The 15832-nt window shown below is 43.6% G+C and overlaps 1 long non-coding RNA gene across 1 annotated transcript; it reads right to left on the reverse strand.

Annotated features, from left to right (window-relative positions):
- Positions 1 to 1444: 1444 nt before the first annotated feature.
- LOC133365423 (uncharacterized) lies at positions 1445 to 14632 on the reverse strand. The gene is made up of 4 exons (XR_009758209.1): positions 14555 to 14632; positions 8230 to 8296; positions 5498 to 5691; positions 1445 to 1586 (listed from the first exon to the last, which is right to left on the reverse strand). It is a non-coding gene; the product is annotated as an uncharacterized LOC133365423 (long non-coding RNA).
- Positions 14633 to 15832: the final 1200 nt, after the last annotated feature.

Consider the following 15832-nt stretch of genomic DNA (forward strand, 5'->3'; position numbering starts at 1 on the left):
CTAATTTGCCCATGAACTTTCAAGCATATCTTCACGTCATAAAGGCTGGATACTTGCTTCATTTTAAGCATTTTGTTATTATTTATATGGCACCATCACTGTACATAGCACTGAAATCCTGAACAGCTGCTGCCAGTCACCACAGACAATATTGAGCTAGATGGACCAATTAATCTGACTGGGTATAAGGCAGCTTCCTATGTTTCCAGTTCTTCCACATAGCATAGTTCCTTCTTAAAAGCCAATTCTACCTTGCATCCTCGCTTCAACTGACAGGCTCTAAATATGGTGTTTGAATCCTTATTGAATCAGAATTGCAAATATCTGTCTTTGGATCACAGCTAGTCCTAAGCGGTAGGGTGGGAGTGGGGGGATGCTCTTATATATTCTGAGAACTATACACTCCCCTTATGATTCTGTTCTGATTCTCTTTGGTTTGTGATCACTCATCCCCCTTTTCTATGCTGGGCTGCTACTTGAATCAAATGCATAGCATTTATGGGATGGTGCTATTCTGCTGATAAAGTATTACAGAATGCTGTGGCAACAAGCTAGGACTCAGCAGGGATGCTGTAAAGAGAGCTATTTTTGTAATGTTTGAAATTATACTAAATTAATAAAAAATAAAATATCCTGCTGGGCTTCCAGTTTTAAAATAGCATATTGTCGTTGTATAATTGATCAGAGAATCAGGACTCTGTTAATTTGCTACACGCATAACGGTGAAGATCATAGCATTTTTCCTTACAGACAGTTTTAAGAATTTAGCAAACAATTTTCAGCAGTGTGTGATAAAAGTTGGTAAAACAACCATAAAAAAATGAAAAGAGATTTAATTTAGGTAACTCTCAAGGATTCTGGAATGGATTTTCTTAAGATTTTAGAAGAACATTGCACATATTCCATATGGTGTAATATTACAAGTATGCCAAGATATTGTTTTCCACATGCATTCCCGCTTGTGAAGAGTTCATTGTTGTTTCAATGAGAAGAGGGTTTCTGGATTTAGTTCTCTCTTCCCAAACACATGTCCTGGATAGCTAACAGTACTGATTGTCTGCTGGATGTAGGATCTGAGTCTTAAAACACCCTTTTGTGGGATTAGATCTGGAAGAGTGATTGTGTATGGAAACCTACAGCATGCATGGATCAACCCTGCTGGCCTGGAGATAAATATCTAAAAGGAACTCCTAACAATGAATAATAATATTTTATGCTTCTCAAATCATAGCGGAAAGCAGCAAAACAACAACCCTTTAAAACACACACATCTCAAACAGAAATGTAAGGAGATAATTATTAATCTTTTAGAATCTGTGTAAAATTTTGATTTGGCCTATTTGGGATATGATTTGTATAGTAAAGTTAAAGTGATAGAAAGATGCCAGTCTTTAATTGGAGCCAGGTATACTCAAAGACAGATGAGCAAAGGAGCAGGGTTAAAGAGAATTTTATTTAGGACAAGAAAGCAGGCATGAACCAATGGATAAATGTTTTAGGCCAGGGGTCCCAACCTGTGGTCCGTCGACCACCTGTGGTCCACGAGCATCATTCAGGTGGTCTGCAGCGTGTCTCTGGATTTGTGGCTGAAGATGAAAGACAGCACATGAATCATATTGAATATTCATATTGATCTTAATTATAGTTTTGTTGCTTCTTTTATTTCTTGTACTGAAGTTTATTGTATTGCAGTTGTAATTCAATGGAAATATAATGGCTACAACAGGCAAAAAAATCATTAAGTGGCCCACCAAGACCCTCAGCAATTCTCAAGTGGTCCATGGGGGAAAAAAGTTTGGGAAGCAGACTTTTACTCTGTACAGAGCTTACCATGTCTATAGAACAATGCGGTAACTTCCAGTTCCATAAATGGTTTTATGGCTGCCCCCTCTGTAGAAGGCAGTGGGGTTCCAAATTTGGTGGGTCAGTGAATCTGATCCAGGTTTTAGTTCAAACTTTCAATGAGCTGTCCAAGGTACTGAAATCTATTCCCCAAAAGCAGTTTAGCAGCTGGGACAGCTCCTTGAAAGTTGTACTAAAACCTGTAGTGGATTCACTGCCCCACTGACATTGGAGCTATCAGTCTCCACTGGTAGAAGGTAACACGTATCACTTTGCTTCCTTTACATTTACTACATATTTAGGGGCCCTCCTTATTTTGCTGAGTGAGGCCCTAGATTTCTGCCCCCCAAATCCTTCTCTAACAGCACCATTGTCCCCCTTACTGCTATTTTAGCACTGATCTAACAATTCAAGAGCTATTCATTGTGTCCATTTCACTGTCAATGAGGACGGAAAGGAAATGTTTATCAGTGACTGAGTGATTGCTTAAAAGGAGAATTAGTCTTCTACTGTTTTTTTTCCTTTTTAAATGGCTATGTTTGCGAGTAACTGGATAAGCATTCATTTCCCTTCATGCTTTAATTAAAGAACACAACAAATTATAAAACAAACCACACACACCATGCATATATAGAACTAAGTTAGCTAGGAAAAGTTAGAATCTGGAGAAGGGAAATGTTACTGGTAGGGTGGTTCCTACCAAGTCAAAGATGCTTTAACATTTGCAACCCCTTCTGAGATTAAGCGATAGGACAGGTTAAATTCAGGTTAATATAGCAGCCTTTAAGAAACACTTTCAATCACCATAAAACACATTTGTGAATTGTTACTTCTCAGTAAAATGCCTCCAAAGTGCAGCCCCCAAAGATGGGAAACAATTAGGTTGCCTATGCAAGTATATTTGTAGATATACCATCTATACAACTTTCTGTGGCAGATGAAGGTACATAACCCCTATCCTTACTGTGCAGCTTCAGATTGTCCCAAAACATTCAGCAACATTTGATTGATATATGCTAATATAGTGTCCTGAGAGTCATCTTCTGTGCCACAGAACAATGTATTTCCTGGTCTTTAGAACACCCTCCTTATCTTTTCCATCTTCTCCTCTGGGAGCTGGAGTATACCCATATGGATTTCTTTCTATTGTTATTAATTACAGATGAAATTCCTTCACACTTGACTGCAGAATCCAGACTTAAAATGGACATTTACTGAATAACAGCTCATGTGCTGCTTAGGCAGATTTCTGACGCCTTACCCCCACTACCCTGTGTCCATCATCCTTTAACTCTGCAGCCTTGTCAAAAAACCAAAACTATAACCTAGCTTCACTAATTGCCACTTCCATCCCTAAATCAGCAGTTCATGCTCTCTATGCAAACTACCCAACAGAATGGCAAAGGCAGACAGACAAAGGAATTTCAAACTCTCGCAGGCAATAATAATATGGTTTCTGCTGCTAACAATCAATCGTTGACAGAAACAAACACAAAGATGCAGATCTTAGAGAGTCAGATAGTAGATATCATCTATCAGCCCAAGATGTTTTCAAAGGGGTCCTGCTGGTATAAGAAGGTTGAGTTCAAATAACTGATGTTTTCATTCCATGCCCAAAACAGCTTACAAACCAGGAATATGTTAAAATAACTGCACCAACAACTGCATTTCATTGGACACAACATTCTTAACAAATAACGGCACACACACACCACACACACACCAGAGGTTCAGAGAACAGTAAACAAACAAATGACTTTTATGTTATTAAAGCTAAAGCTCAGTATTAGATACAAGATCACCTAGATCAGGGGTAGCCAGTGTGGTGTCCTCCAGATGTTGTTGGACTCCAACTCCCATCAGCCCCAGCCATCGTGGCCAGTGGTGAGGGATGATGGGACTTGCAGTCCCAACATCTGGATTGGTTCACCTAGATCCTGCTGGACTGGACAAAAGGCCCATCTAGCTTCTTCTTTCCCACAGTGGCCAGCTAGACGTCTCTGGGAAACCCACAAACAAGGCAGTGGGTGCAACTGATAGTAGCTATCAAGGACTGTAGTGCTCCTTGATAAACCTGTCCATTCATTTGTCAAATCCCCTTTTAAAACTATCTAAAAGAGGTTGAAAAAGATTCCTGCCTGATATCCTAGAGCAGTCCCAAACAGTGTGCCTCCAGATGTTGTTGGACCACAACTCCCATCAGCCTCAGCCAGCATTGCCAATGGTCAGGAAAGATGGGAATTGTGGCCCTACAACATCTGGAGGCACACTGGTTGGGAAAGGCTGTCCTAGAGAGTTAGAACAATGATGAGGTAAAATGTGGTCTGACTTGGCATCAATGGAGTTTCCTGGGTTCATTCTGGCTGGGGACACTTTTACTACTCTGGAGCCCTCCTTCAGCCTAATGCCAGAGTAGGAAAGTGGTTTGTTTGAGCAGCGTGGAACTGTGTATCCCCACCTACTTGTGTGTGTGCATGCATGGGGAGGTAAAACTGCCCTCTTTTCTATGGGGCTATTTCTTTTCTATGGGGCTATTCACCACCTCACCACTAAGCATGAGCTGTCAGTACAGTGGAGTAGATGCACCAAGTGGGCTCCTGCTGGGAGGAAGGGCGGGATAGAAATCAAATAATAAATAAATAGTCACTCTCCTGACAGTGACATCAACAATATGAAGGCAGGACAGGTTGGTGGAGAGGCTGGGGCTGCATGGGCACATCAGCAGGAGCACTAGATTGGCTCCTTCTCCCACAACAACAGATGTCCCTAGGGGGCAATAAGCATGAAAGGAGAGCGTATTAGCTACTGAAAAGAGTCTTCTCAGTGGCTGTCTCACCTCCTTTCACTCTGATTGGCTCCAATCAGCAGGACAGAACAAGGAAGCATGTTAGAAGATTTTTCTCAGTAGTCAACACACTCCTCTGTCATGCTGATTGGCTTGTAGGATGCTGGAGACATAGGGACCCCACTCCCAAAAAGTAGACCCTGGACAACTACATTCCTGCCTACCCTAGCAGCTCCTGCACACTAAGCAACTAAGTTAGGGGAATGGATAGCTTTATCCCAGAGTCACAAGTTGTGCTCATCAATGCACTAGAAGGCAAGGATATCTGGATGTATCTGGGCAAGGGTATCATGCAGTTATTCCTCAGGAGTACCTGTGTTTCTGGTCATTGTAAGCCTAAGACATAACACTTAACCACAACACATGCTCTTCAATGCTCTGTTTCTTTGCAATTAAACTGGGATATAACCAAGAGCAAACCTTTGACCCTTGCTGAGAATTTCACTTCCAGTAGCTACTGAAATCCAAACACACACACACACGTTCACAAACTGGACATGGTATCCCTTACCTGTGCCTAATATTCCAAATGCCACAGCACATTCAGAACTCAGGAAATGGTCATTTGTGCAATGCCTTTCATTGCAGGAGTTCAGTGAGATATTTGGGCTTCACACCTACCCTGTGAGGTAGGTTAGGCTGAGAGACCACAGCTTGCCCACAGGCAGAAAATAGAGTCATGAATGAGCAAAGATTCAGCCTGGCCAGTGCCCTACTGCCTTTCATGTGGTGGTATCCCAACAGGATTGTGGGATTTATTTTGGTCTGGAAAGCAGGGATTATATTTATGCTCCCAGAAGAATTTCTGACCTTGTGTTTCTTTTCTCCCATGAAGGAATCCTACAGCTACCTCTTGCTTTGCAAGCTTTGTGCTGATGACTTCTCTGCTTCCCCAGGAAAAGTTGATTTCTTGCTCTTGATGAAGAGCTGCTGCAGTCATCTTCCCACTCAACTGTTTGCAGAATCCGGCCCCGGCTGAAGGTTTCTTTATGAGGCTGCTTCAACTATTTAAGATATGAAAAGTCAACCTTGATGGGAGTCAAAATGACAAAGTGTAAAGGCTGAATTTATCAGTGCAAATTTGCCTAGGAGTGAAAAATAAATACTACTTAAATTTCAAACACATACTTAAACAGCACAGATATGAAACTAATAGGAAACTAATATCCTTGGACTTTCATCAAGACAGGCCCATTCAAAAGAGTTTTTGAACAGTATCAAACAGAAGTGAAATCTCTGGAAATGGCATAATGCAACAGGGAAAATGAAGTCCCTTGGAGGAAAACCTGTTTTTACATTAGGAGCAGAGGAAGCTGCTTTCTACCTAATCAAGCAACTGGTCCATCTAGCTCCAGTTCTCCAGGATTTCAGACAGCCTTTCCCAGCCTACCTGGAATTTTCTGCACACAAAGCAGGTGTTCTATCACTGAGCTGCAGCCCTTCCTATATCAAGGTCAGTTTGATCACCTTCAGCCACAATAGCTGCAATGGCACAAGCTATGGGTCATGAAGCTGTGACTGCTTTGGAATCTGCATCGGCCAAGAGGAGCAGAGATGTCTGGCTCTCCTTCATTAAACAGCAACTCACCTTCTCTAGTCTTACTGTATGGGATGGTTAGACAATCCTTGTGGCTACCATGGGTTCTATGGGAGGGGTCACCCAAAGGAACCTGAACAAAATGTCTAATGGGGACCATGTCGCAATCCCAAAGCTGTGCCACTGCCCTTCATGAACCTTGGCTGTCCCACAGCAGGAACCTTGGGCACCCTGCAGTCTTGCTGAAGTATGTTGTGCTTTTCTCCAAAAGAAGAAATGCCTCACCAAAAAAAGGAGGACAGAGATAGACATAAACCACAGATGTGGCTAGTCATGATGGCTGAGAACTACTGCTAGTATTGGAGGTGATGTGCTCGTGGAGCACGAGCATGGAGATCTTGGGGTTCTTCCTAAACCTGTTGAAACTTCCTTCATGTGCATGTGTAACCCGCTATCATGCTTATATCTGCAGGAGGAGTGGGCAGGTTCAGTCTGTATTGACTACGGAACTCCCACCTATAGTTCACTAGCCCAACCCTGAACTGCAATAATAAGGAAGAGAGAATATATATAATATTATATGTCAAAGAATTGTCCCCCTGGGGTCCCTTGCCCTCAGTGCCCCAAGGGGAGTTCTTTGCTTCCGAGAACAGTCCCAGCACCTTTGGGTCTCTGCTTCTCAGGCAAACTATTCCTCTTATAGGATTAAATCAATGGTAGACAGCCACCACCCCTTTTTCTTGCCTCATTCTCTGAGAAAAGGGGATCTCAGAGAGCTACGTGCATTCTAAGGGTATTAACCCACATTAATCAACAGTAATCAGTAGTGCTCAGTGATCAAGGACTAGATTTAGAATCATTAGTTCCAAGTCAATACACACCATCTATAAAAGTGTAGTTTATTTAAAAGAAAAGAAAGGTATATACAAAAAGAGAGCAGCAATTGTTTCCTTAAAGATAATCACCCTCAGCTGGGCTACACGAGATACATTGGCATAACAAAGGTGAGAGGTTCAATACAGAGCATGAACATAGCAAAGAACTTTCTAAACTAAGACCCTATACTCACAGTAGAATAGCCTGGTTCTCCAATGGCTTTTTCCTGTAAAACTTCAGGCGAGTTGAGATAGATGGAAAAAGGGAACCAAGACTGAAGGAGCATCCTTCATTTTTATGGAGTTTACCGGTCAACAGGGAGGGGGGGGGGAAGCAGCCATATTCCGCCCCTGCCGTGATCCACTCCTTTGAAGCCTTTGAAGGTAAGGGGGCTAGACAGCCTCACCCAGGGGTCCTGATCTACAACACCCCCTGTTCCTGACTTTTGATCTCAGGATGCCGTTAAGGGATAACAGCTAAGGTCCAGTTGCATCTTCTTGCAATGTTGCAAATTGTCTGTCTGGTGCTGAGACGCGGATCTCCCCCAGGAGGGTGTCCTAGGGAACCATAGGCTCCCAGAATTCTCTCTGGTTGACCCATTTCAGCTTGACCAAAGTTAGCTATTCTTGACATTATATATCTGGCCCTAGATCAATTTTGGGAGGGGGGGCTAATGTTTAATCAGAGTTTTTAAAACCCTGATTAAACTTATGGGAGGGAGAAGTTTAGCACTGCGTCTCCTCCCCCCTATCCGTACCAAGAGCAAGAGGGTCAATACTGCAGGGTGCTGCTCATTTGCAAAAGCCTTCCCTGCGAGGAAGCTCCTTGTCAATAAGGAGCACCCTGCATCCCACTGTTTGCTTTATGCAACCATCCCCAACCTGGTGACCTCTAGAAGTTTTGGACTATGACTTCCGTCAACCCCATCCAGCATGGCCAGTAGTCAGAGGTGATGGGAGTTGTAATCCAAAACAACTGGAGGGCACCAGGTTGGAGAGGGTTGCTTTAGAGCAACAAACCCATTATTTGTATAAGAGATTACAAGTATTATTAACACCCGTAGGATCCATAGAACCCCTCCCCCTTCCAACCCCCTGCCCCCTAACTAACAGTGAAATGGCTCACATACCTTTGGACTTGATGTTCTGATGGTCTCTTTGAAGAAGGCAGAGTCTTCTTTCCTTCACTCTTGAGTCCTGCAAGTTGTCAAAAGCAGGTCTGTAAGTTAACCAAATCTGCAATCCTTCCCAACCCCTCTACTCTTTTTCTAGGCGAGGCTGGGCTTCTGAAAGCTTCTGAGAGCAGCCAGCCCAAACTGAAACACTACCTACTGGCAGTTAGTTCTAGAACAGGTATGGTAAGACCATTGGCCATGCTTGCTAGGGTTGATGAGAGTAGTAATTCAGCAACATCTGGAGGGCCAAAGGTTTCCCCAGCCCTGCCCTTGGAAGAGAAGTAGTAAGAGAAGTATTGCCCTGAATGCAAATAATGACAACAGAATGGGTTGTTTTTTGTTTGTTTGTTGTACATTGTTATATTTATTACCAGCCCTTCACCAGCAGACCCCAGAGTGGGTTACAACAGCTTAAAAGTCAGTATTAAAAACAGTTAAAACAAATCACAGTCACAGGAATAGGGTGGGTCCTGAAAACACACATCTCAGGTGCCAAAGTCCAGTGTAAAGAGGTGCTTCTTCAGCATTCACCAAAAACTATACACCAAAGGTTCCAGTCATACCTCTGTGGGGAGGGACTTCTACAACTTAGGGGCTGCCACAGAGAATGCCCTCTGCCTCTATCCCCCAAATTTCTAAGGCCAGTGGAACTACCATGAACGCCCCCTCGGCTGATCTCAACACCTGAGAGGGTTTGCACTGTAGGGAAGATCTTTTAGATATTTGGGAGGTAGGTCATTTAGGGCTTAAAGTGGACCCAGAAACAAACTGGCAACCAATGCACCCGTTTTAAAATAGGGCTTATGTGAGATCTGAACGGAACCCCAGTCAGTAATCTGGCTGCTACATTTCAGACCAGTTGAAGGTTCTGAGTCACCTTCAAAGGTATCCCCGTGTCAAGCGCATTACAATAATCCAATCTGGTAAGTATCAGAGCATGGAGTACTGTGGCCAAGCCCTATTTCCACCTCCTGAACTCGAAAACTTGAAATGTATAACACCTCTGTGTTTTCAGGATTCACTTTCAATTTGTTGGCCATCCAGCTCATCACTGTCTCCAAACACCTGTCTAGCTGCCTCTCAGCCACCTCTCCTGATTCAGATGGAACAGAGAGGTATAGATGGGTGTCATCTGCATACTGGTGACACTTCATTCCAAAGCTCCTGATGACTGCTCCCAGCAGTTTCATATAGATGTTAAATAGCATGGGAGACAAGATCAAACCTTGTGGGACACCACAGGAAAGGTCCCATGGCATTGAAGTAGCCTCCCTTAACTACTTTCCAGAAACAGTCCTGGAGGTTGAAGCAGAACTCCTAAAGTACAGTGCCCCTCAATTCCAACCTCCCTGAGCAGCTTCAGAAGGATACCATGGTCAATAGTATCAAAAGCCACCAAGAGGTCAAGAAGAATGAGCAGGATTGCATCCCCCCATTTCTCTCCTGACAAATGTCATCAGCCAGGGCAACCAAAACAGTTTCAGCGCCATGACAGGGCCTGAAGCCAAGCTGAAATGGATCCAGATATTCATCTTCCACATGTCTGAAGCTGGGCCATAACCACCTTCTCAAAGCACCTTGCCTCAAAAGGGGATATTTGCCACTGGGTGGTAGTTTAATGCTTCTGGGTCCAAGGAAGTCTTAAGGAGCAGATGCACCACTGCCCTCTTCAAGGCAGAAGGTACTTCACCCTTCTTCAGTGAAGCGTTAATCACTCCCTGGACACACACACCTCTCACAGCTAGTGCTGTTTTGCCTGCACAAGGATTCACACTTGGATAATGGGTTTGCTATTAGCAGGATATCTAGCCAGAATAATTAGAAATATGTTATTCGGCACAGCCCCTCTAGAGTAATACATGTGCAAAATATATGTCACTTTTCTCCCAGTGCCACACAACTCTTGGTGATAGCTTCCCAAAAGGACCTTGCTATAGTTAATACCGTTTATCACCTCTGTAGCTTTCTTTTGCTCTTCATGACAGATAAAGTATAACTACTTCCAAAAACTCTTACTATTAATAGGTTAGATTTACTATGATCTTTGCAAGTGTAGATGGCTACTCTTTCACTGTGGATCTTTAAAAAGAGACGACTGAGAGGCAGGCAGCAGGTTTTTTTTAGTGAATTGCAGGGAGCCCCGAGTCATTAATAAAGGGGACAGAAAAAAGAAGATATTCTGCATGCATGGTTCTACAATTGATAGCTCAGTTTTAGGATGAAGAAAATGCTATGCTTTCTCATTTCTTTTCTTGATCAGGTTGTTGAGGCAGCAGTAGCAGTGGATGGACCTCAGTGGGATTTACTTCTGAGTAGATTATAGGCTGAACTGCTCAGTCACCACTTCAAGGCCCATGACAACTTCCTCAAGCACTGACAGCAACTACGTGCTGGAGTTAATATTTAGTTCAAGGGTAGGCAACTGGTGGTCCTCTGGATGTTTCTGAACCTCCATTTCCCATAATCCGTGATCATTGGCCATGCCAGCTGGGAACTGGAGTCCAACAACACCTGGAGGGCCAGAGGCTTCCTACCTCTGATGATTTCGGGCTTCAGGACTGGACATGGAACTGAAACGGCCTTGGTCGCTCTGGTAGATGATATGAGGAGGGCATTGGATAGGGGAGAATATACCTTCCTTGTCCCCCTGGATCTCTCAGCGGCTTTTGATACCGTTGACCACGGTATCCTTTTAGATCACCTGGAGGGATTGGGAATAGGGGGCACTGTTTTACAGTGGCTCCGTTCCTACCTCTCAGACAGGCGTCAATGGGTGGCATTGGGGGATGAGGTGTCGGATCCTTGGCCTCTCAATTGTGGAGTGCCACAGGGTTCTATCCTCTCCCCCATGCTATTCAACATCTACATAAAGCCGCTGGGGGCCATCATCAGGAGATTTGGGCTGCAGTGTCACCAATATGTGGATGACACTCAGCTCTATCTCTCGTTTAAGTCCTCACCAGAGTTGGCTGTGGAGACCGTGTCCAAGTGCCTGGAATCCGTAAGGGGATGGATGAGAAGGAATAGACTGAAACTAAATCCCGACAAGACCGAGGTGTTGCTCGTGGGAGACAAGGGAAGGTTGGGAGATATTGACCTAGTGTTCGACAGGGTAAGATTACCCCTGAAAGACCAGGTCCGCAGCCTCGGGGTCATTCTTGACTCCCAGCTGTCCATGGAAGCTCAGGTTTCAGCAGTGAGCTGGGCAGCTTGGTATCAATTACATCTGATACGAAGGCTGCGACCCTACCTTCCTGTCCATTTGCTCCCGTGGGTGATACATGCCTTGGTCTCCTCCCGCTTAGACTACTGTAATGCGCTCTACGTGGGGTTACCCTTGAAAACGGTCCAGAAACTACAGCTGGTACAGAATGCGGCAGCACGTTTGAGTAAGAACAGCCGTCGCCGTGATCATATTACTCCGGTGTTAATAGATCTACACTGGCTACCAGTTGTTTACTGGGCCCAATTCAAGGTGTTGGTATTGACCTGTAAAGGCCTATACGGTTTCGGCCCAGTTTATCTGAAGGAGCGCCTCCAGCATCACCAATCATGCCGCCTGACAAGATCAGCCACACAAGACCTTCTCTCTGTCCCACCAGCTAAACTAGCTAGGCTGGTGCAGACCAGAGAGAGGGCATGTTCGATCGTGGCTCCCACCCTCTGGAATTCCCTCCCATTTGATCTTCGCCATGCCCCCTCCCTGACTAGTTTCCGCCGGACTTTGAAGACCTGGTTGTTCAGGCAGGCCTATGGGATTTCTGGGGTGGGTTAGTCTTTTAATTGTTGTTATTAACTGGTGTTTATATTAATTATTGATTATGGTCCATTTAGGTTTTTATATTGTATTTTACCTATTGTGTACATTGCCTAGAGTGGCCGTTCGTTCGGCCAGATAGGCGACTAAAAAATAAAAATTTATTATTATTATTATTATTATTATTATTATTATTATTATTATTATTATTATTATTATTATATTTAGTTGACTTTTCAAAAAAGAATGTTTTATTTCATTTAGAAAGTCACACAACAAAATACAAAGCACTATAGTGCCCTTACAAACTGGCGAGCCACTTTATAATATAAAGTGAAATGAATAGAAAAAACACCAAACATTACCCTTTTTTCTGGTCTTTCCAAGGGTTAAGTGCTTCTTATATGGATGCTCTATTAACACTGAAGATAAGAATATAGAAACACAGAAATCTGCCATGCTCAGACAATTCATCTACCTCCATACTGTAAATCAACTCCTAGCTGGATAAACCAGAGATTGAACCTGGGCCCTTCTGCATGCAAGACAGATGCTTTGCCACTGAGCTACAATTCTTCCCAATGGTTCTTTCTTACCCTGTCAATATATTGACCAGTGCAAGGATCCTTGTCTGTCACCCATTCCACAAAAGTGCATACAGTGCAAGAATTTTTCTGAACTCCTTTTGTCCCATTGAAAATATTTAAAAAGTGAACCGTGTAGCATGAGATGTGTCTTGTTGGTGCCTTGAGCAATAGGACTTCTGAGTCACCTTTCCCAATAATGCTAAATGCTAAATGTTGTCATGCTAAGATTCAGTGGTGCTGCCCTCTAAAAGCTTTCAGAAGATAGTAACAATAATTTTTGCTGCCATAAGCAAAAACCAAACCAGTCTTTTAAAACTCTTCGGCCTCCTGGTAGGGGAAGGGCCGTAGCTCAGAGACAGACCATCTGCTTTGCAAGCAGAAGGGCCCAGGTTGAATTCCTGGCATCACCAGGTAAGCCTGGGAATGTCCCCCATCTGAAATCCTGGAGAGCCACTGTCAGTCAGTGTGGACAATTTTCTGCTAGATGGATCCATTGGTTTGACTCAGCATAAGGCAATTTCGCACATTCCTATATTGATTTGGACCCTACCACACTTTCAAGAGTGCCAGGGAGGGTATAGGCGAGAGATTGTGCTCTGTAATTTGATTGGGCTATTCAAAAACTTAACCCCAAAACACTGCCACCAGGTGACATTTTCACCTTACGAGATATGTTCCTTCGCTTGCTCTGTGTTGACTTAGGATGTTTCCAGACAGTCTCTCTTTTCCAGTGGGATTCAGTTACATAGTTGCAAATTCAGGTTGCACAACTGTAGTTGATGGAGAGCTCTTGCTCAACTGTAGTTGGTGGAGAGCATAACAAACCCGCTTCACCCAAACATCAGACTTCTTGCAGTGACAGGGTAAGTGTAAAGTGTGGGATAAAACATGTTTTGTCCCAACTTCATCTAACTTTCTTTCAACCAAATAAGAATGAATGTTCATTAAATAGCCAAATTCATTGTCTAATCTTGCAGCAACCAAATCAGGATCGATACTCAATAAACAGGTTGCCTGGAAGCACCCTTTGATGATAATAAATGTGTTATATGCAGTGGCATCACTAGTGGGAGTGCGGGGGACTGTGCGGACCTCCGGTGTGCGCCCTCCTAAGGGCATGGACGAGCTGGCTGGGATTGCGCGCGCACTCGAGGCCAGCCCCTGGGAGGGCACACGCCGGAGGGGCACCCAGCCGGAGAAGGCCTGGGAACGCTGGCGTGCCTCCCTCACCCTGCCGACGCTGCTCCCGTGCTCACCCGCCAGCCCGCCAGCCCACCTCCGAGGAGTTGGAACAGCCTTGCCGGGCAACGGCGCGGGGCAGGGTGGCTCTGGGTGTCACCCCCCTCATGGTGACACCCGGGTGCGGGCCGCACCCTCCGCTCCTCGGTAGTGATGCCCCTGGTTATATGGGCACAAATTCAGTCTGGGAATGTTCTGAAACTTCTGCTTTTTCCTTTCATGAAAGCAAGAAGACCTTATGGAATGCAAGAGAAGCTGATCTAGCCATAACAGCTACTTGCTTATAATAATGACTGCATTGACTTGTATTATTTATGCTTAATGACTGTTTTAAACTGATTATGTCTTTGACGAGAGAGCCAGTGTGGCATAGTGGTTAGAGTGCTGGACTATGACCTGGGCGACCAGGGTTCGAATCCTCACACAGCCATGAAGCTCACTGGGTGACCTTGGGCCAGTCACTCCTCTCAGCCTCAGAGGAAGGCAATGGTAAACCCCCTCTGAATACCGCTTACCATGAAAACCCTATTTGTAGGGTTGCCATAAGTCAAGATTGACTTGAAGGCAGTCCATTTCATTTTCATCTCTTTGATGGGGTGGGGCAGATCTGTGAGGGGCTTGTCCTTCCCTTTCAGGTAAACAGTATTTTATGACAGGAAACCAGAGCACTCTAATGTAAACAGCTCATTTTGCCTACCTTTGTATTTCAGCTCAGAAGCTCGATATAACCACATTTTCCACAAGACACATCTTCCCTTATTGAAAGGTAATGGTGGGAACCAACCTAAGGACATGCAAAATGCAAGATTTTTTAATCAATGAGAAGCTATTAATTTAACCAACTCTTCCTGTAATAATATTGAGACAGACTGTCTACCTGTTTTTACATTATAGCTAGCTTTGCAATCTGTGTGGAACCTAATGAGGTGTGTAATTTTTGTGAATTTATTGATTGTGAATAAGTAGTAAGAATTTAAAGCCAACAGATTGTAGCACTTTCTCACTTAGTTCTTTAAAAATGAGCTTGTTTAGTATCAGCTGTTGACTTTTGCCACCACATATGGAATTAATTTTAGTGACGGGTTTTTTTTTCAGGGGGGAAGTAAGTTACATTCAGAGTCTCACACTTATTCAGTGAATAAAGGAAAGGCTTTGGAAAGGATGCAAAATCTTCACTGCTGCTTCAGGTGTTCCACATAATAGCACATCCTATGCACATCTACTCAAAAGTAGGTCCCACTGAGTTCAATGGGGCGTACTCCCAGGCATTACAAGTGTTGGCTCATTAGTGTATGAAAAAATATATTAGCCCCTCAGTACATGGAGGATAAAGCTATCTATGGCTAATAGCCATGATGGCTATGTTCTCCCTGCTCTGTCAGAGGCAGTAGTGTAGCTGCAAATTCAGAAGTGCAAGGTCCCAATGAGATCAGAGATGAGAAAAGAAAAAATAAAGGGAAGATACAAGCCCTGGAGATTGGAACAAATGTGGAATTGGAAAAAGATCTGGAGTTTATGGATATTAGAAATAAAATCTACTGTTTGGAATTTAATGTTATCTCTGAAGAAATTAATGAAGATATTAGAGATAAAGTTATCAATGGCTTGGATAATCTTCTGGACTGGAATGACGTGATGGAGCTTGATATAGAGAAAATCTATGGAATTAACTGCAGCCATGTGACAATGGAAAAACTCTCAAGAGATGAGCCAGTGCATTTTGTAAAAAAGAAGAACAGAGATATGACTTTACAACAGTATTTCAGCAACTTATTCAGAATTGATGGCAAGAAAATATTTGGGATAGAGGAAATTCCCATCAGACTCTTATTATATGACTATGGCTACGACAGCAAGATTATTATGGAATACTGATAATGGAAGATTGGACACTGAAATTACTGGACTTAACAGGACTATTGAAGATGGAAGATGGAATTAATAGGGATAATGGAATAATGGCTATTGAAATTAT

The sequence above is a fragment of the Rhineura floridana genome, chromosome 10 (genome assembly GCF_030035675.1).
Source record: "Rhineura floridana isolate rRhiFlo1 chromosome 10, rRhiFlo1.hap2, whole genome shotgun sequence".
NCBI classification, from domain to species: Eukaryota; Metazoa; Chordata; class Lepidosauria; order Squamata; family Rhineuridae; genus Rhineura; species Rhineura floridana.